General features: G+C 42.2%; 1 protein-coding gene across 14 annotated transcripts in view; it reads right to left on the minus strand.

The window, feature by feature from the left end:
- Positions 1-20,990, minus strand: part of OSBPL6 (oxysterol binding protein like 6) — a 95,566-nt gene that overhangs the window by 49,703 nt on the left and 24,873 nt on the right. For 12 of the 14 annotated variants that reach the window (XM_053409910.1, XM_053409933.1, XM_053409840.1 and 9 more), the window contains one exon: positions 20,238-20,279. The exons of 1 other annotated variant lie outside the window; for it this stretch is intronic. The gene's annotated coding sequence lies outside the window, so the exon portion shown is untranslated. Of the gene's footprint in view, positions 1-1,658; positions 1,725-20,237; positions 20,280-20,990 lie in introns of all 14 variants that reach the window. One more of the 14 variants, XM_053409902.1, reaches the window with a different exon arrangement.

Below are 20,990 nucleotides of genomic sequence, written 5' to 3' on the forward strand. Positions count from 1 at the left end.
GATAGTAAGAGTAGTGGGGAAGATGAGAGGAATAAAGCTGACATTTGGACTAAAGAGTGTGGCAGATTGTGATGTCAAGGTACATTTAACAGACTCAAAGAATGGTTTGGCCACAAGGCACATGAAAGTAACGTAGTCCAGTCAGCCTGCTATACTGAGGCATAATTGTACACACACACACACACACACACACACACACAGTGCCCCAATTTTTGCCTCATTTTGCAAAATTACAAGATGCCAGAAGCGTCATGTAGTTACTCAAACTTTTGATACTACCCTTCATTATCTGCATCCCAGTGTGATTCCCAATGGCATAGCAAACACAGCAAACCGAATACCTTGGTTGCAGCAAAAATAACTAAAACATTACTAAGGCACATCACTATAAGAGACTTTTCAAAAGCTTGGGCAAAAAGAAAGGTTCTTCCTGATGCCTAAAGGACAGCAACGTTGATGTCAAGCAAGACCTTTCAGGGGAACATTATCACTGGAGAATAGAACCTCTCCTTAGCATTGACAGCATTAGCATCAATATGGGAAAGGCAATACGTAGCATTCATAATGTCCCAGTTTTAATCCCTGGCATTTCAGGTAGAGATGGAGAAGTCTCCCATCTGAAACCCTCGCATCAGAGTAGACATTATTGAGCTCTATGGATGGCTTCACTCCATATAAGGCATGAAAGCAAGTGAGTTTTCTACGATTTATTGGAAAATATCCATCACCTATTCAAAAGAGAAAGTATATTATTCAAGAAGGCAGATGTTTGGACTACAATTCCCATCTGCCCTAACTTCATGAGGGCACCAGACTAGCAAAGGCTGAACCAGAACAAATTCTGTATTATTTAAGACATCCACTAGTTTCACAGGTACAAAATCATTATGAGCAGATTAAATGGTAATGTATTGTTAGCAGTACCCCGGCACCCAAATTACTCAATATACATGCATTTAGGATGCAGGATAGCAATGACCCTTATCTATGGTCATATGCTTCCTTTGACAGTAAGCAGCTGTCCAAAGTAAGCGTATAAGATAGGGATGGGGAACCTGTGGTCCTCCGTACATGTTTGGACTCCAGAACCCATCAACCCAAGGGGGCATGGTTAACAGCAAGAGGTGATGGGTGTTTTAGTTTAGCACCATTGAAGGCCACAGGTTGCTCATCCCTGGTATAAGGAAACACTGGTAATAGAATCAATAGTCCTGATCCACACTTAGTCATGCTTAGCATAGAACCAATGAAACCAATGAGAAGTAAGCTAGCCATGACTAGTTAAGCATTGGTTTCAATGGGTCTACTTTAAGCACAACTATGTCTGGCTCTAACACAGTATCGACAGCTTGTTCTATCTTCCATTTTATAAAGTTCTTATATTTCTTGACATGGATGCGAATTGGGCCTTCCACACCCAAACCCAACGCTAACCAACAGCTAACACTGGCTCAGGAAAGAAATATGTGTGCTCATGAATTGTATGAACTTTGGGGATATGATTTAAAGCCTAGGAAAGGGGCATAATTTATTAAATTGTTAAATTGTACTAATCTTGAAAACGCACTATTTTCTTTGCTGCAGGCCAACACATACAATCAATCAACCAACCACCGTTTCTACAGTATAATGCAAAACTCAGTAATGTGTTTGCTGACCTTTTCTCAAGCAGTAAAATATCAATTTTGTTTTTGTCACGGTCAGAAGCAATTAGGTTATAAGTTCTACAAATTCAAAAGTGTGCTTAAAAACAATGCAGCTCAAAAATGCAGCAAAACACATGATATTTAATAACATGCATATGGGAAACAAGCAATTTCTATTTGCAAAACAACCCCTAATAAAAGATCAACCGCCTCAGCATGTGAAACTAGCTCTAGGGGACAATTTCTGGATTACACTCCATTTTCCAACACAACATGAGAAAACTAAAGACTGCAGCACCTAAAGCAGGGGTAGCCAAGAGGGTGTCCTCCAGATGTTGTTAGATTTAATTTAGCATCTTGTTAAATTTAACAACTAGTACTCCATCCAGTCTATTTTAGCTAAAATCAACACACATTTTCCATTACAGTAATAACAACAGTTAGTATAATATATGGTCTTCCCATAGGTATCTGGTTGGCCACTCTGAGAACCAGATGCTGGACTAGTTGGGAATTTTGTCTGATCCAGCAGGGCGCATCATGTGTTCTTATTATTGTAAAATAGATTTAAAATGGCAAATAATAATAAGGAAATGACAGAGGCCTTCAGAAGTGGGCAAAGGAAGTAGGTGATTGAAAGAAGGGGGCAATGAGCAAGAGGGGGCGCTGTTCAAAAATAATTTAGGGGGCACGTAGATAGGAGAGGCTTTGTGCTACTTACAGAAGTGAAGGAGGCATAGCGTGCAGAACATTCAAGATTTTGATGTCACAGTGCTATTTTCTGTATAACTGCTCACATAAGCTATTTCTATGCCGCAGTCAAGAGATGTCATAGTCACCTAGTTAACCATGGAGTATATTAGTAAAGAACAGAAATAAAATATCTCTGCTAATATTTAGATTTAATTAGGCCAGCCTGGCAAAAAAAAAAATGGCTTATAAAAGTCAAGCACAGTGTGAAATTCCAGCAGCCTATCAAATTCTACTGGGAAAGGGAAGCTATGCAAAGTTACAAATATCACCATGGAAGTAGTGTAAAATACCTATTTTTCTTGCAATTTAATGTACTTTTCCAGGTGGCATCAAGAGTTTATCTTCGCACATAAATGGGTCAAATGCTCCTATCTCATACTTGAGGCTGCCTGTCTGCACATTCCCTACTTCATAAAATATTGCACTGTGGGACAGATCATATAGTCCCTGACGAGAATTAGTGGTTTTTTTTATTATTATTTTGCTATAGTAGTAAAATGTATTGTATTGAGTCCACTTTGTGTTCGCTTTCCCCAACTATCCATTCCCCATATATTCTGTAAGAATGATTTTTCTTACGCCTGTTTCAAAATATAGGCATAGTATTTTTATTTTTATTTTGTAGAATCCTGCTAGCTTCAAATTTCTAAAGCTTAAGACTGATTTCATCAATGATAACCTCAAATAGATGGTGGAGGTCAAACAACAGATAATCATATTCTGGTGACAGGAGGTCAACATGACATCTGCCTTCCCTATTTGTCGTTTGCCTACATGATTGAGCACACTTTTCTACCCCTTTAGAAGCTCTGATGCATTTATGGTAATTAGGAGCGTTCCAGTGCATTTAAATTGCCGACTTAGATGATCATTTTGAAAGGAGTCTGCATTTCTGTTCCAGTTCTGCATCAGGACCAACTCAAGTAACTGAAGGGGCTTTTAATATTCTTTGTTATGAATCTTGACTCAATATTGTTTCAGCTACTTTTTTTTGTCCTGCTTTTGTTTTTTTCCTGCAATTGCCTGAGCATTGTCATTCAAAGGAACAGCATCACAGCCGTGCAAACAATAAATACATTTGCAATGTCAGGCTAGGGCAGCTGTGCATGGAAAAGGCATGCACACACTAGTATTCCCCATGCCCCAAAGCATTTTCTACTGAAATACAAAAGGAAACCCCACACTGCAAACTCTTCTGAAGTGCATCTTGATGCTTCACGTCTGCTGAAGCTGAGAAGCCAGAGTAGCGTTATATAGCAAATCATTCTGATTCAACAAAATAACCGCAATCAGTGACGACATCATCACCTTTACAATAATGAAGAATCCTAATCAACCAGGAACGTATGCCTTGGATGAGCTAAATCATAATTTGCTTTACGGCTTTTCTCATACAGTATTACTCATAAGCCGCAATTCCTCCTATGGCTGTCATATTGATGGGTGGTGGGTGGGAATCACTCTAAAACCTTCATTTCCCTGATGGTTGTACATTTCTAATTTCTAGCTTAGAACGGCAATGGTCACATATCCCTGCCCGCACTATTACGCTTTCTTCTTTTTCAGGTTTACCCCAATAATAGCCTTGCAGTCCAAATACATTATGACTCCTCTCAGTGTTCTGTTTAGCCTAGCAGAAATGTCCCTGCAAAGTGTCTCCTTGCACTTGTGCCAGCTTTAAATTTCAGAACAGTGCAGAGCATTCTCAATTACGTCAATCTGTATTCCATACAGAGGCAGCGCCGCCGCCACCGCCTCCTCCTCTCCCACATTTTCTCTCTGTTGCCTTCTTTTTTTCATCCTCACGAACACTGTATTTTGCTTCTGTGCAGATTCATCACATTTAGCGGTTCAGAAACCACCTCCCGCCTTCTCAAAATCACAAACTTTTACGAGACCCTGGCTTAAAGCAAAGTTCATTAGGGGTATAAATACCCCCAAATGAATGTTACATGCTGGTGCAAACTAAGTGTTCTCCCGAAACATAACCTAGCTGTACAATAGTACGTAAGCAGAGAGGGATTTAATTTACATCATCTTTCATAGAATCATAGAATTGTAGAGTTGGAAGGGACCCGGAGGATCACTTTGACGTCTTTCATGTAAAACAAAATCAAATGTTCAGAAACGGACAGAAGTTGCAAAATCCTTAATTTTTGGAGCAATCTTTCACACACACACACACACACACACAGAGAGAGAGAGAGAGAGAGAGAGAGAGAGAGAGAGAGAGTATTATACATATAAGCCTGCCAAAATTTGAGAGGCCTGTTCAAGTTATTTCCACCGCAATCGGAACAAGCAGTCACTAATCTCATCTAGAAATGTTTTTGTACTTTGGCTAGGTTTCCTGCTGAATAGCTTATACTGGTGTTCTTCAGCTGTGACCTGTGCAAAACAGATTCTGCTGTGCAAAACCTTATATAATAACTAGCCTTCATGCAGCTTAACTTGCTTTACTGACATAGTGGACAAATGTACAGTATATACAGTAGCCGCTCTACTGAATGACATATATCTTGCTCAGAGCCAGTATTTTCAAAGGTGCATGTGCAGCAGGACATTTCCAGAAAGGTTTGCTCTCTATTGTTTTTAAAATGTTGGTATTGTCACCTTAGATTAACAGAGAGCCTTTCCCTACAGGTCTCAAAAAAACAACTAATTTTAAAAACAGAGTGTAGTCAGGACTTGCAAACTCCGGCCCTGAACAAAATTTGCAGCGCCCACTTTCAGTTTACAAGCATAGATACAATAAAGCCTTCTAGCGCCCCTTTACAACCATTATGGTAATACAAGATTTAGAGCTTTCTCTGTAGATAACATGTTATTTGATTTGCTATTTACCCAGTGCTAGAAACTGAGATATGAAAGCTAGGAGCTAAATGGCACTTTAAACCTAGGTAATGGGTGCAACAACAGAATGATTAGGTGCACTTTTTAAAAAACAAGAATGATAGCTGAAAATGAATGAACTGCAGCTAAAATCTTATGTTCATTTTTCACATGGTCTAGTCCTCATCTGAAGACTTCAAAAAACAAAGCCATGTTTCTTCACCTGCCAGCTCCCTAATATTCTTAAGAGCATGGGTAGGAAAACTAAGGCCTGGGGGCTGGATCAGGCCCAATTGCCTTCTGGATCCAGCCCGCGGAGGGTCCGGGAATTGCTATGTGGATCGCCAGCACACGTGTTCTTTCCCTCTCTCTTCCTCTCCCTCACATGGGCAGCGGCGCCTCCTCCCTCCTCTTGGCTTCTCCCCGCCCTGCCTAGAGGAGGAAGGGGGCTGGGCTTTGTTGGTGCCAGCAGCAGCAGCGCTTGAGTGACCGCCATTTTAAGCAGCCCCTTTCCGGAGCCCTTTTGCGTGCCACTCATCGTCCCACCACCGCCACCAGCCCCTGCCGCTCACAAGACACAGGTAAGCAGCCACCAGGGCTCGTATATCAAAAAATATACATTTGGAAAAGGTAAAGGTAAAGGAGCCTTGAACAGTTAAGTCCAGGCAAAGGCGACTATGGGGTGTGGCGTTCATCTCACTTTTCAGGCTGAGGGAGCCGCCCTTTGTCCACAGACAGCTTTCTGGGTCATGTGACCAGCATGACTAAACCGCTTCTGGCACAACGGAACACCGTGACTGGTGACAGAGTGCACAGAAATGCCATTTACCTTCCCGTCGCAGTGGTATCTGTTTATCTATTTGCACTGATATGCTTTTGAACTGCAAGGTTGGCAGAAGCTGGGACAGAGCAACGGGAGCTCACCACCGCCACGCAGATTCAAACCACCGACGTTCCAATCGGCAAGCCCAATTTGGCTCTGATTATTCCTCTTAAAAGTTATCACGTAAGGACTATCAAATGTAAACTTCAGAAAACCTTAAACTGAAAGAATGAATTTCCTTTTTCTATTTAACCCAGATGTGGATTTTGGAACCACAACACAATCTTTTCCCCTTTTTCTTTCAAAGTGACAACTCAAAGCTTTAGTTATATTCAAATCAGTTTCAGACAATGCCATTATTTTGCCCACAGTATTGGAAGTAGATGGATGAAGAGTTCAGGGCAGCTGATATCTTGTATTAGTGTAAACATAAAACGTTCCCTTTAACAGAATAGAAAAGAAGTGGGTTACCAATTTGCTAATATGGATATGTGCCCTACTCAGGACACAGAGGAAAAAACTCTTGACTTACCTTAGAAAAGGACTCTCATAGGCTGCATTTACCTCAATGTAAAAACCAGGGAAAGGGCAATCTTTGTACTGGAGGACAATGCTTGCCCCAATGTAAAACAGATAAGCACCCTATCCCTAACTTCAGATGTTTTAACACAAACTTTTTGGGTAAGCCCATCTTTAAAACATAGAAACTACAATATAAAAGAGCCTCTGTTTCCAGAGAGGAATCCAATACCTGAACTATTGGTAGAGGAGAATCAGGCACATGCAAGGCCTAGGTCAGATGAAACCAAAGATGAAAGATTCTGTTATTAGATCTGATTCACATTCATAGATGAATGGTGTAATGTTCCATGGAGCCAGGAGGGATTTGTCGTTAATAAATTATCCTGTTATTTAAAACCTGTTTAATAGCTAGAAAAGAAGGATAGTATTCTCAAAACCCATAGTCTGATGGGCACAGCAATATTCAACTGTTCAAAATCGTACATTCGTTTCATTTCACCGATAGCTCCCTAAATTTAGCATGCACCCTGTAAACTAGACATTTTGCAGCAATTGAGGTGCATATAGACTGGTTTGCACCAACAAGAGCTCCCATGGATTGGCAAGCTGCCAAATCCATTTGGCCATGATGCCTGTGAAATGCAGTCCAATGATAACAGAGGACTAGTAAATATAATGTCTTGTTGCTCAGATGCAACTGCCACAGTTGGTGATGTGTTGAAACCCATCAGAAGTTGACTTTTCTGGCACCAGGGTGACATATTTTTTGGACTATGCTAACAAAATCATGATTCTTGGGGAGGGGGAAGGATAGGAAAGAACTGCTCCCAGCATTGCAGAATCTATAAGCTTTAGAAAAGTAGAATGTGCAGAGAAAAGACCCATATTGTTAAAGGTGCCCCCCCCCAAGGAAAAAGTATATACAGACTGCATGGGAAATAATGAAATGCTTTTGCAATGCATGGAACCTTTGGGGAGGAAAGGGGTTCAGAAATTAAGTGGCCAATTGTTTGCACTGGGCAAAGACAGAGAAGAGGAAGATGCTAAAGGTATTTTTAGAGGATAAAGATAGTGAACAGCCTGTGTTCCAACTATATCATTTCTAGAGGAAAGCTACTGGGAAGCTAGTCTGTTTCTCAATCACTTTTGAGTTTTCTCTGCTGCTATTGTTCACATCACAAAACAATTATAGACTGGTAAAGGGTCTGTAAAATTGAACAGGGTTCTTTTGCCATCCTCTCTCTAATGTTCTGGATCACAATATTGTAAACTAGCAAATACAAGGCTTCTGAGGTTAAGGCAGCTTTTACAAGAAACTTTTGTTTCTGCAATAAATACTCCTACAAATCGCTTTGCTATATAATGCAAAGCTCTATAAAACTGACTGCTGGTCGCTACATAACTTGAGTTTTCAACAATGTTGAGCACGTATATTTTATTGCAACTGAAAGAAATATTGTTGCTAACATATCTTTTCTTAAACGTTAGTAAAAAAGGGGGGGGATATATTCCTCTGAATGTCTTTTCATCCGGATGAATAGAGACAGAAGTAAAAACAGCAAGCTGCATTTTGTTTCCCCTGCTCAGAGCTTCTTTTCCGTGTGCTACACTGAGACAAAACAGGTTATGCCCTAGGAAAGCATAAAGAAACATTTTGTCATAGAGCCTCTGGTTAGGAAACACTGCCAAAGCCACAGATAGCAAGGTACACAGCTGAACATACTGCAAGGGGCCATGACCTGGTTGCGGGTGGGGGGTACCATGTGGCCAGACATTGTAACCCTCCCCCAATAGAATGTCCTGAATATAAATAGCAGGTTGGGGTCAGACAATCTCATCACTCGCTTTAAGCATCGACAATGCTTTTCGTAATGCACCGCCTGTGACCTATTCCTCTTCCAGTCTTGCTTTCACTGCTCCAGTCTTCGGACGAACTGTTATAATCTCCAAGACGTATGCCTAAAAACGTACACCTTGGACGGCTATCGCATCCACAGCTCAGCAACTCTTACGCAATGAACTGGTCGTGCGCTGTCTGTCTTCTTGCATTAATTTATTGGTTTCAAAAGGAAGCACGTTCAAGTGCAAACGCCCTCCATCCATATTTCCAAGCAGCAACATGGCTTGGGCATTAGTTTAGGAAGGAAGTGCAAAGTTATCGGCTGCAACATACAACTGAGCTAGCAATGACTTTGCTTTATTTGAACCTCTTCTCTCTAATTCCATGGATTTAGGGCAATACACCAGAGAGGGAAAGGCTTTACATTTGTTTTTGCAAATTGGAATGAAAACAAACGAACTGAGACATTTTTCAAATCCACCGTTTTAAGCCACCTTAAATCCCAAAAGGCATATATGGATAACTGCCCTCCTGCTCACTCCACTGGCCAGCCCCCAAAGAACCCCTCCACAAGACACTTTCCTTAGTTGTCTGCAAGCAACCACCCCAGCTTCTCCCTTCTGTTCCACAGCCCCATTCTGCAACCATTCACCTGCCCTGGCTATACCTTATTCTTCCTGCTGGGTGAGACTCCAGAGGTAAGAGACCCTAGAGAAATTCCACTCTGCCATCAACCTGAGCCTCAACCTGTCTATGCAGCAGGTTAACTTTCTGACTATGCAATGGGCATACAGTGGTACCTCGGGTTAAGTACTTAATTCGTTCCGGAGGTCTGTTCTTAACCTGAAACTGTTCTTAACCTGAAGCACCACTTTAGCTAATGGAGCCTCCCGCTGCTGCCGCACCGCCAGAGCACAATTTCTGTTCTCATCCTGAAGCAAAGCTCTTAACCCAAGGTACTATTTCTGGGTTAGCGGAGTCTGTAACCTGAAGCGTATGTAACCTGAAGCGTATGTAACCCGAGGTACCACTGTATAAACACCTCTTTATACTGGAAGCCTGCAGAACACTATAAATATGTATGCTTCTAGCTGACACCTGCAATACACCATGAGTTCCAATGCCTATAGCAAAGTCCTATGATTCAACCAAAGATAGCTGTACTTGGCTACTACCCAAACTATTCCACTGTATTATTATTTACATCCCATCTTGCATGAAGATAATCCGCTCACACAGGCCTTGGGGTGTAGACCTGTGCTTGCATGCAGACAGTCCTCTAAACTAAAGCTCACAAACTCACAAACAACAAACAGAGAATAGAAGAGAGAGGCAAATGGAAGGGCTGGATGCAGCAGAAATCCCCTGATGCCAACTCCGCCTCTGTATTCACCGAGGACACACCATGACAGGACATAGCAACATCAGCCCTGACTTGGGGCGCTTGTTCACATGCTTGTTTCTCAACATCATACAGCCTAGGACAAGCCAGCAATGCTCTTCATCTTTTTGCACAAGGAAAACAGGTCAGCTTATGCAAAATAAGTATGCAAAATAATGAATGGCCACGAATCTGACATTGGAAATGGAGCTCAGCATTTTATGAAATAGACAAGACAAACTTCAGTTCGTGTTAATTTTTGCTACAGTACATCTCTTAGTTTTTAGGAGGCCACAAGACTGTAATTGTCACCAGCTATGTGTGTAAGTGGACCATATGTATAGAATACATGCTACAACTGAGGTCCCCAATGTGGTGCTCATGGGCACCAGGGTGCCTTCAGACACTGGCCTTGGCACCCCTTCCACTTTTTGGAGTAGGGCTTTTTAAAAATTCTTTTTGGTTAGGAAGGGTGTCTGATTTTGGTGATGTTGCCTACTTCTTGTTTGTCATTGTGAGGGTGTGTGTACTTGTTTTGTCCAATTTGTGTGTGGGGTGTGTGTGTAGCTGAGCATCTGGATGTTTTGTAGTGCCCACAACAGTTTCTTCGATTTCCAAATATGCCTCCAGTCCGCAGGACCCTATGCTACAACATACAACCTGTGTTGTGACTACAACCTGAAGATGTAGTCAATAATGACTAGCTTTGTTTCTTTAGAGAGGGTGCAGGAGGAGGAAGATAGGTTTTCGTCTTTATTCTTTCTGAAATGTGGAATAAAATAAATGAAGGAATCCCGTAACAGTGCAACCATGAAGAAGTCTCCTGATTGTGCTCGCTGACATACTTCAGGCAGTAGGAGTAAAGAATTCTGTGGATGTTAGCTGGCAAGCAACGCACTGCCCTAAACTTAAACTGCATTGATCAGAACAGCCTGGGATCAGAAACTGGCAGTTGCATTTGGAACCCAAAATTTGCTCCCAGCATTCTAAACAATGACACTGTTGCCGCAGAAAATGGATTAGTCTGTCTATATGACAGATTATAGCTACTGAGATACCATTACTAAAACAGCTGATTCCATTTCCAGTAGCAGCATAGAAAGGCACACATGTTTAAAAAGAATCAATAAGAGAAAACAACAGCAGTAGTTAGCAGCAGGTAATAATGGTTCCAATTGTAAGAGGTCAGGAAAAAGGGGCAACAGAGTCATTATGCAAGACAAAGACTTTAGCGCTCGTCATTCGAAGAAAGCTAACCAGAAAAAGCAAATGTAAGAAAAACTAATGTGGTTCTCTTTTATAGCAGCAAGACAGCAACAGCCAGTTTATTTATGTATCACTGTGTGCGTAACCAAATTTATTAGGCATAACATTCCCAAGGCATTCTGAACTGCAAAGCTGGAAAAACTTGGCTAGCTTCAAAATTAACAGGTTCTCGGTGTATTGAGCAATTTTGTTTCCTTTGAAGAGATGTTTATAATACTAAATATATTGGAAATCATGGTTTTCTTTATCAAATTCCAGCCAAACACAATGGGGCCTTGCAGATGTAGTGTCAAATCTTGGCTTAGTTTTAGAAAACAAACAGGCATAAGCAGTGCTCTGTTTTTCTAGAAAAAGAGGTCCTGGAACTCACCATGAACTCACCTTGTTCTCTTATAATGGCAATGGCGCCCACCTGGGAGGTGCCAGAACTGAGTTCCAGCAAGTTCCGGCTGGAAAATAACGCTGGGCATAAGCATGCTAAACCATGTGGTAGTAGTGGTACCTTGGTTCTCGAACTTAATCTGTTCCGGGAGTCCGTTCGGCTTCCAAAAAACATTCACAAACTGGAACACTTACTTCTGGGTTTGCGGCATTCAGGAACCGATTTGTTCAGGAGCCAAGCTGTTCGAGTACCAATGTACCACTGTATATGAATGGGGAACCTGTAGCCCTCCAGATGTTGTTGGGACTCCCAGATCCTATCAGTTAGTGGTAGGAGATTATGAGCGCTGTAGTCTGACTATATTTGGAAGGTCACAGGTTCATCATTACTGGTGCAGTGCTATGAGAGAGGAGGAGGAAATGGGCAGACCTACTAATTCTTGCAAAAAGGGACGCAGGTGGTGCTGTGGGTTAAACCACAGAGCCTAGGACTTGCCGATCAGAAGGTTGGCGGTTCGAATCCCCGCAACTGGGTGAGATCCCGTTGTTCGGTCCCTGCTCCTGTCAACCTAGCTGTTTGAAAGCACGTCAAAGTGCAAGTAGATCAATAGGTACCGCTCCGGCGGGAAGGTAAACGGTGTTCGCCAGAATGGTTCGCCAGAAGTGGCTTAGTCATGCTGGCCACATGACCCGGAAGCTGTACACCGGCTCCCTCGGCCAATAAAGCGAGATGAGCGCTGCAACCCCAGAGTCGGCCACGACTGGACCTAATGGTCAGGGGTCCCTTTACCTTTACTAATTGTTTCAGAATTAAGCCACTGCTTAGCATTACATCTGAAAAGCCCCAATGAGAGCAATCCAAGACCATTCCAATCAGTGGGAGCTCTGACACTGACTTCAATAGGACATGGATTCCATTCCAATTACCAGTAGCTGCTTTCCTCTAAATTATTATGGACAAGGCCAAATGAACACCGAAATTTCTCATGAACATCTGCTCCTGCAGATAAAAGAGGCCCATAGCATCAGCCTATAAATTTATGTAATTCCCTCAAGACAAGTGTCTCTCCTTGGACTTTATTTTTATAAATCTACGGCTGAGTCAGAAATTAGTCATCAGAGATTATGGCTTCAACTGTCAATAAAAATCGCATGAACTACTCAAAAGGGTTTCAGAAACAACTTTGCACTGGGCTTCTCAATGCCATTTTCAGCTCTGTCTTTACCTTGTTAACCGTTTCCTGCCATATGAACATTGGTTCAAAACCCATTAACACACAGCTCCATTATTATCTACATGTCTATACATAGCTGTAAGACGAGAGATGGCCTGTGCAGAAAAGTCTGATATAATCCTACCATAAGTACAATCCAACTTTAAAACTGCTGGGTCATATATGGTCTTCCAACATCATGATATATCACCAGCTAAACATCGTGATATACCAATACATCACAATGTTTGAAACAAGGGTGGAACTATGTAGAAGCAAACAGCAGGGCTGGGCAATATCTGTTTCTCAACCAGATACATCACCAGCTGAACACTGCAATATACTGATATTTCACAATGTCTCAAATAAGGATGGAGCTACGTAAAGGCATTGGTTGGCTTCACGGTTTTCCCCATGTTGTGATTTTTGCATAGCAGACACAAACAAACATCATGATTCACAATATATTGCCAGGTCAAAAATTATGAAACCAATATCATGATGGGGACTTGAAACCGGTTTTGGATTATATATATATCGCTCAGCCCTAACGCACATCATGATTCGTGATATATTGCCATGAAACTGATATCAAAATACGGATTTCAAACTGCTTTTGGACGCTGTATCGATATATCACCCAGCCCTAAAAGCCACAGAAGTTGAGTACAAGCGTTTGAATAAAACTTTGAAATATACAGCATAAGAAGAGCGCTGCTGGATCAGGCCCATGGCTCATCTAGTCCAGCATCCTGTTCTCACAGTGGCCAAAGAGATGTTCTTGGGAAGCCCAGAAGAAGGACCCAAGCACAAGACCCCTCTACCCTCCAGCTAACTCCAGTATCTCGTGAATTCATTTTTTAACAACCAACTGTTAAAAGCTGTGGATTCAACATGCATTATTTCATCAATTCCTAGGGCCATTCTATACATTAATTACATTTTTCCTTGGTACAAACTTTTTCCAGGTAGGGAAGCAAGTGTGCACAATAATGTCTGACAGGAAGTGCTAATGTTCTTCCTGACATTTACAGTGGTACCTCGGGTTACATACGCTTCAGGTTACAGACTCCGCTAACCCAGAAATAGCGCTTCAGGTTAAGAACTTTGCTTTAGGATGAGAACGGAAATCGTGCTCCGGCGGCGCGGCGGCAGTGGGAGGCCCCACTAGCTAAAGTGGTGCTTCAGGTTAAGAACAGTTTCAGGTTAAGTACGGACCTCCAGAACGAATTAAGTACTTAACCTGAGGTACCACTGTATATGCTGCCCTTATAGCAAGCAGCGCAAAGAGTTAAAGACTGCTGCTGCTGCTGCTGTTGTAGTAGTAGCTCAGCTGTTACAAAACCCAATACAAATATAGGATTATCAGGACGGAGAGACACTGATTCAGGACAGAATTGAGTCATTGCGTTATTTTGGCTTCATAAGGGGGAGTAAAATAACCATTTTGCAAATGCATTGCTAAGTATAGCAGTGAGTGAAGAGCTGATAGGATCTTTTAAGCACATAGTTATGGAGAAGAAATAACTAACTGAACAAAAAAGTAAGTGGCTTTCCCAGACAGCACTGGCCTTTCGGCAGTGCAGCCTAGTAATGAAGTGTTTAAACAAAAAGGGAATTGCTGGAATGAACACACTGCAGCTGTAGAAAAGGATCAGGAACTCCCATCAGCTGTTTGCCCTGCTTGTTTGTTCCAAAGCCTTGCATCCATCCTATTGCATGAAATTTAATCCCTTGTCTCCCACAAAATAAAGTCTGGCTATATTTTTAAGAATGTTAAGAAGATCCTGCTGCCCATCTAGTCCAGCATCCTGTTCTCACAGTGGCCAACCAGATGCCTGTGGGGTACCTGCAAGCATAAACCATCAAGAGTCCTAACTGGGTGCGTCTAACACAGGGGTCGGCAACCTAAGGCCTAGGGTCGTTTAATCGGCCCATGAAATCCCCAACGCCCGCTCAGTTGGCTCCCGTGCGCCGCGCTAAACCGGCGCAGAGCAGAGCGGGGACCGCCTTTCGCAATGCTGGATGGCTTCCCATTGGCTGCAGGAAGCTCGTGCAGCCAATGGGAAGCTGCACACGCCTCCTCTGGGCCGGAAGGAGCGCTGGAAATAGCGTTTGCGCGTGTGCACACACTCCAGTTCCCCACGGTGTCTGCGGGACCGTGAACTGGCCCAAGCCACAAAAACTTTGCCGACCCCTGTTCTAACAGCAGTGGGCTGCCTGTGTTTGAACTGCTGTACATGAGCATTGGCCCACATTTCCCTGACGAGACACACACAAATGGATTAACAGTCAAGTGTTTGAAGAGAAGCGGTGACCAGGATGCAGTCTTACAGTGTACCTTGGCTGTACCAATTATGTGTTAGTACAACCAATCCAGCGTGGATATTCTGTGGCTCCTTGAGAGTTGTGAGATCCTTGTCCCACAAATAATCAAGGGCTCTATGTGTCAACATCTTCTGCCCGTTACGTTACAATTCTTGCAGGACTGAGTGCTATTTTACTATTTCACAACTTTTCTATAATCCACTTGACACATCTTTCTTAAACATTTGACATTACCCCATGCTTCCTCCCTTAGGAGGAAACAAACAAATACTATAACCAAATTTATCAGAGTAATATCATAGAATCGTTTAATTGTAAGCGTTGGAAGGGGGGACCATGGGGGTGATACAGTCCAACCCTTTGCAATGCATGTATCTTTGCCCAATATGGGGTACGAGTCCCTGAAATTAAGAGACTCATGCTCTACCAACTGTTTTAAAAATAAAACCACACAGCAAGCCTGATAATGTGTGTTGATATATGTCTGCAGGCTTAACATGCAAACTTATGCTGATGTTTGGCCCCTACTAGAATGGACTATTAAATCATAAAAAGTAATCTGACTATTATTAATAATTAAAAGGCTGTAGGGAAGTCTCGGGAAAGGTCAAGGATAAGGAGAAAGACATGAATTTCTCCCTCAAGGTTAGGACAAAGTTATCGTTCGGTGACATAGTACAGCAGTGCTGCTGAAAACAACATGGCTGTCAAATATTCTCACAAGATTCCAGTTTCACAATCCTAGTGAAATTCACACCAGCAGAACCCCACCGGCCCACCTATTACACTGGTACCTGATGCGTACGAAATTCAGAAAAAACTCAAGGGCACTTTCATTCCTGCGAAGTTCCAAATAGATTTCTACTCACGTTGGTTGCTTGCAATATGATGCATAATGTTAGTTGTTGCATTCTAAGCCCTATCTCTTACACCATCAATATTACGGAACAAAATACATGATCCAACCAAATTTAAGCACTTTTAGGTTCCACTGGTTTCAATAGAAAAAAAAATAAGCATGTTAATCCTCTGCTACTGAAATTAAGGTGCTTGACTTTAACTGGACCATGCCATATCGTTGTACAAATTACCGTATTTTTCGCTCTATAGGACGCACTTTTTCCCCTCCAAAAATTAAGGGGAAATGTGTGTGCGTCCTATGGAGCGAATGCAGGCTCCTTGGCTTCAGTGATAGCAACGCGGAGCCTCCAAAACGCAGAGGGAGCGCTCCCTCCGCGCTCCGAAGGCTTTGTGTTCCTTTTGCTGAAGCCGGGAGAGCAAGACTTTCCTGGCTTCAGCAGAGAGGGAGAGCTGCACAGCGCCCCTTCAGCGAAGCGGGAGGAGAAATGGAAGGGGCTCCGTTTCTCCTGCCGCTTCGCTGAAGGGGTGCTGAGCAGAAAGGGGGAGAATTTTTTTTCTTGTTCTCCCCCTCTAAAACAAGGTGCGTCCTATGGTCGGGTGCATCCTATAGAGCGAAAAATATGACGCTAGGCCTAAACGCCTGAAGTCTCAAAATATTTAATAAAGACAAGGCTGAAGCACTTTTACAGGCTATATAGGTCAATAACCTGGTTTAAACTTACTGACTTTTTCAAGAGAGAGAAGGGGAGATTTACACCCAAACACACACGTGAATATATACACACTGAAGAAAATGAAGCACTATCTTCCAGTGCTCTTCAATCAAGTGAATGCTGCGGCATGCAAAATGTCAAGGCCCATCTCAGGAAATACACAGCGCTTATCTCATCACTATGTTGACAAGTCCTCAAGTACGTAAAGGTGGCAATTCTATGTAAATTAACTGATATCAAAAGTTCATCATAATTAACCCCTCCCAACAGAAAAGTCCTAACCCTTTTTAAAGCAAACCTGTAGACGTATAACATTATTCAAGGAGGTTTACATGAACTGTAATGGAGTCAACTGCAAAACCGACTCGGAAAGTTAGGTCAACTTAGGGCTCTTTCACACTTCTGTTTGCTCCGCCGCTCCGCCCCCCACAAGAAAACCTGCGGTTTACCATTGAATCAGAAGAAATGGCAATCAGGTATCCAAGGATTGCCATTTGTTCTGGTTTTAATGGCAGGTTTTTCAGGGGAAAGCAGTGGCGCAAAGCCAAAACTGCTCAGACTCATGCTTGGAGAGCATGGGACAATCCAAAGTGTGGCAAGCCCTTATACTCATGCAAGTGTTACTGATCAATAAATGCAATGAGAAGCAGATGTAGCCTGCAAACTGACTGCAGGGGTTAGCCTCATTAAGATTAGGCAAGTCTCACCCCTCAATATTTTTAAAGGCCCATCTTTTTGCCATGACCTTCAGTGACTAATTCTAAACTGAGCTGCGGAAATGGTGTCATCTCTCTTTCTACGGTTAGGTCATGCAAGCCTACTTTATACTGGCTTAAGTTGTTTTTAAATTATGCTTCATTTGTTATGTTTTGTTGTGCATCTTGTAATCTGCTTTGTCAAGATTTGTCTCTTAAAATGTGATTATAAAACTGTTAAATAATGAGCAAAAGAGTTATATGGCCAATTTTGATATTCATTGCTATTCCCAGTACCTGGAGCATCCTAAAACAGGCACACAAGGATGAGTTGGCAACTGTAAGTCAGGAATAAAAGAAATGAATATCAGGGGAGATACTTGAAATGTTCTGGACAAAAAAAAAAAGGAGATGAAGGGGGTTATATATAAAATCTTATTTCAATACTGGATTTATTAATCTCTAGTATCTAACCTTCCATTGGTTCTCTGCTCACAAGCATTAACATGAATTAGAATCAGCATGGGTATCATGCTTTGAAAGGATATTGGGAAAGGAATCTCTTCTGTGCTGCTGTTAGAAGTTATGTAAAGCGCATTGTGCGATAGGACTAATCTACATAAACTGAACCTGAAGGAGCTCGGGCTGTGGGCTGAACTGCAATGATAGCTTCCCAGCATCAGCATTGCTACTGATTACCGGGAGGAGAAGGGGAAGGGATGTGGTGGCAGAAAGGTCAGGGCTGTGGAGATGAAGTGATGGAGCAATGGATTGACTCCCCCAGTGTGCTTGCATCAGCCGTAATCTCACCTCCACCTGGTTCTCCCTCTTTCTCTCTCAGTAAAGCCTCAGCAAGGCTGCTTCCAGGAAACTAGAACAGTGGCCCCACCCCACTGAGAGACCCACGTCTGCATTTTAATTTGAGTATAGGAAGTTCCCTGTCTTGATGTAACTAGTCAGTTATTGGGAAGTGAACACACACAGAGAGAGAGAGAGAGAGAGACTCCCACAGAATTAAATGCACATGCTAGAGACAAGCTAGAAATGCACAGTGCTAGGAAAACATTTTGCATTTTCTAGAAGAGATAATGAAACCACGACAAGAACATGAAAATACGGGTCCATGGGGTCACGAAGAGTCGGACACGACTAAACGACGAAACAACAACAACTACAGAAGTGGTCCATTGATAAAAGTGGAAAGCACCCATCATCATTTAGCTTTCAAAACAAAGATTGGGGCTTTGATCACAGACTGCATTCCATTTCATCTTCAAGACACACTTCTCCAACTTCCCTTTGCTAATGTAAGCTCTTTAACGGCATGTCAACTGTTTCCCACTCTCTCCCAAACCTCAACCAAAGAAACCCTATTGGATATACACACAAGTATTCACAGTGCTTTAACACTATCTGGAGGTGTTAAGAAAATACCATACTGAGCATCAAGGAAATGTTGGCGCCTAAGCAGTATGCATGCAGCAGTTTCCATTACTATAAAATTCAGAGAAGGCGGTAGCAATCCTAATTAAATTGACTTATTCACGAATGCAAATTGATGCACACTCTGGCCTTGCTTTTGTTCTTTTTAAAGGACCCAGGCTACTGTTCCACCCTTAATTAATTGGAATTGCCCTTGAAGATAATGATAAGAGACATTGTGACAAAATTACTACAAGTCAGATAGGCTGAGATTAGAGGGTTTTGAATTTAGTGATATCATGTACTCTGTGAAAATACATATAGACTAAGCAGACCTTTCTAAAATAAAAAATGCATGCACACATTGCATAAGCAGAGAAAAAGCAATAAGGGTCTTTGTTTCCTTTACTCTTGTGGCAGCTAAATGATAAGATCAATATAAGCACTGCAAACATACAAATGTCTCTGAGTTTGTGTCTTCCATCCGCTTAAATCTCACCAAATCAATAATATTACTTTGCCTTACATAGCTGGGCTGATAGAATGTGCTGCTTTGCATTAGTTCGGGCTAACTGCATGATGAAATTAACAAAATATTTTCATGTACCATATTACAGTGGTACCTTGGTTTACGAACCTAATCCGTTCCAGAAGTCCGTTCTTAAACCAAAGTGTTCTTAAACCAAGGTGTGCTTTCCCATAGCAGCAGGGAGACTCAATTTACAAATGGAACACACTCAACAGGAAGCGGAACATGTTCTTATTCCAAGGCAAAGTTCACAAACCAAAACACCTACTTCTGGGTTTGCAACGTTCTTAATCCAAGTTGTTCATAAACTAAGCTGTTCTTAAACCAAGGTACAACTGTACTGGTAAAATATAGGTATGCTTTCACTAAAGTATCAGCTACAAGTGCTATAGAGACATGCCTGCATCTAGCATAGGTGTGTGTGCAAAACCTGCTTATGCATGTGGATTCCCTTGCTGGATTGTCAACAATGCACACCCACGCACAAAGAAGATTTGCCTCTACCTTTTGCACATTTGGACATGAGCTATCTGATGCATTTGCCGCTTGCTCTAAACCAAGGTTTTCCAAACTTGGGTCTCCAGTTGTTGTTTTTTGGACTACAACTCCCATCATCCCTAGCTAGCAGGACCAGTGGTCAGGGATGATGGGTACTGTAGTCCAAAAACAGCTGGAGACCCAAGTTTGGGAAACCCTGCTTGAAACCAAGGGTGGCTAATCTGTGGCCCTCCAGATGTTGCTTGACTCCAGCTGCCAGTAAGCCTGAACAAAGACCATGCTGACTGGGGCTGATGGAAGCTGCAGACAAACATCTGGAGGTCAAAATTAGCCACCGGGTCTTTACACATTATGGGGAGAATCGGGCATTTCTCTCTGTGTCACAACCCAACCATAGCCTTGGCTTGCACACATTACCGTGCACACTTATGCCATGACCAGAACCACACTCCTCTGCTGAAGATTTCTTAATGCCATATAACGTTTGATATCCTAGCAGCGAAAATGTGATATTCATAACAAGTTTGTTCTACCTGTCATGGTTTACTTCAGGTTTCCTGAAGAATCATTCAGACCTAAAGCAAAAAAGAAGAAGAAGCAAGAAATGAAATATTAGCCATTTTAAAACTGTATTAGTTTGAATTTAGTGTTTAATAAACATTTCATTTGAGTTGTTTTTGTTTGGAGGATAATTCTTTACAGGACAAAAGGCAACTGGAAGGCAAGCTGGTGTAAGGCATGGGAGGAAGGGTTTTCAACTAGAGCATATAGCAACTAGTCTCCCACCATTTGCCTCTTACACAACATCTAGAACACACCAGGCTTCATAAAAGTCATTACCATAAAGGTCTTACATCCAAGTCAATTCCCCAGTCTGCCCAACTCACCAAGCAGGCACAGACTCCCTTGATCTGGAAGAAGGCGATTTGCACAGGAAATATTTATCTTTGCATCAAAAGATTTTCTGGTGGCACCACAGAATTAACTAATTTAGCATATTCACTTTACTTGTATTTTAGTAAACCAAGCTAAAAACCTTGGAACTGCCAAGTTTGCCTAATATTGCATTTGCAATTTGCATCGGTTCATTGTTACCAATGAACTTAGCAGGGCAGGTGGCCGAATAATGCCCTGGGAAAATGTTCCTACCTACCTACTTTTGACCTTGTCTTGCTTTTGGCTCTTTGGATTTCTGCCTTTCTGGTCCAGAACTTAATCCCTGGCCGTGGTCTGTCTCAGAGAACAGATCAGGCTTGACAGCTACGCAAACTGGCACAACCTTTATG

The sequence above is a fragment of the Podarcis raffonei genome, chromosome 1 (genome assembly GCF_027172205.1).
Source record: "Podarcis raffonei isolate rPodRaf1 chromosome 1, rPodRaf1.pri, whole genome shotgun sequence".
NCBI classification, from domain to species: domain Eukaryota; kingdom Metazoa; phylum Chordata; class Lepidosauria; order Squamata; family Lacertidae; genus Podarcis; species Podarcis raffonei.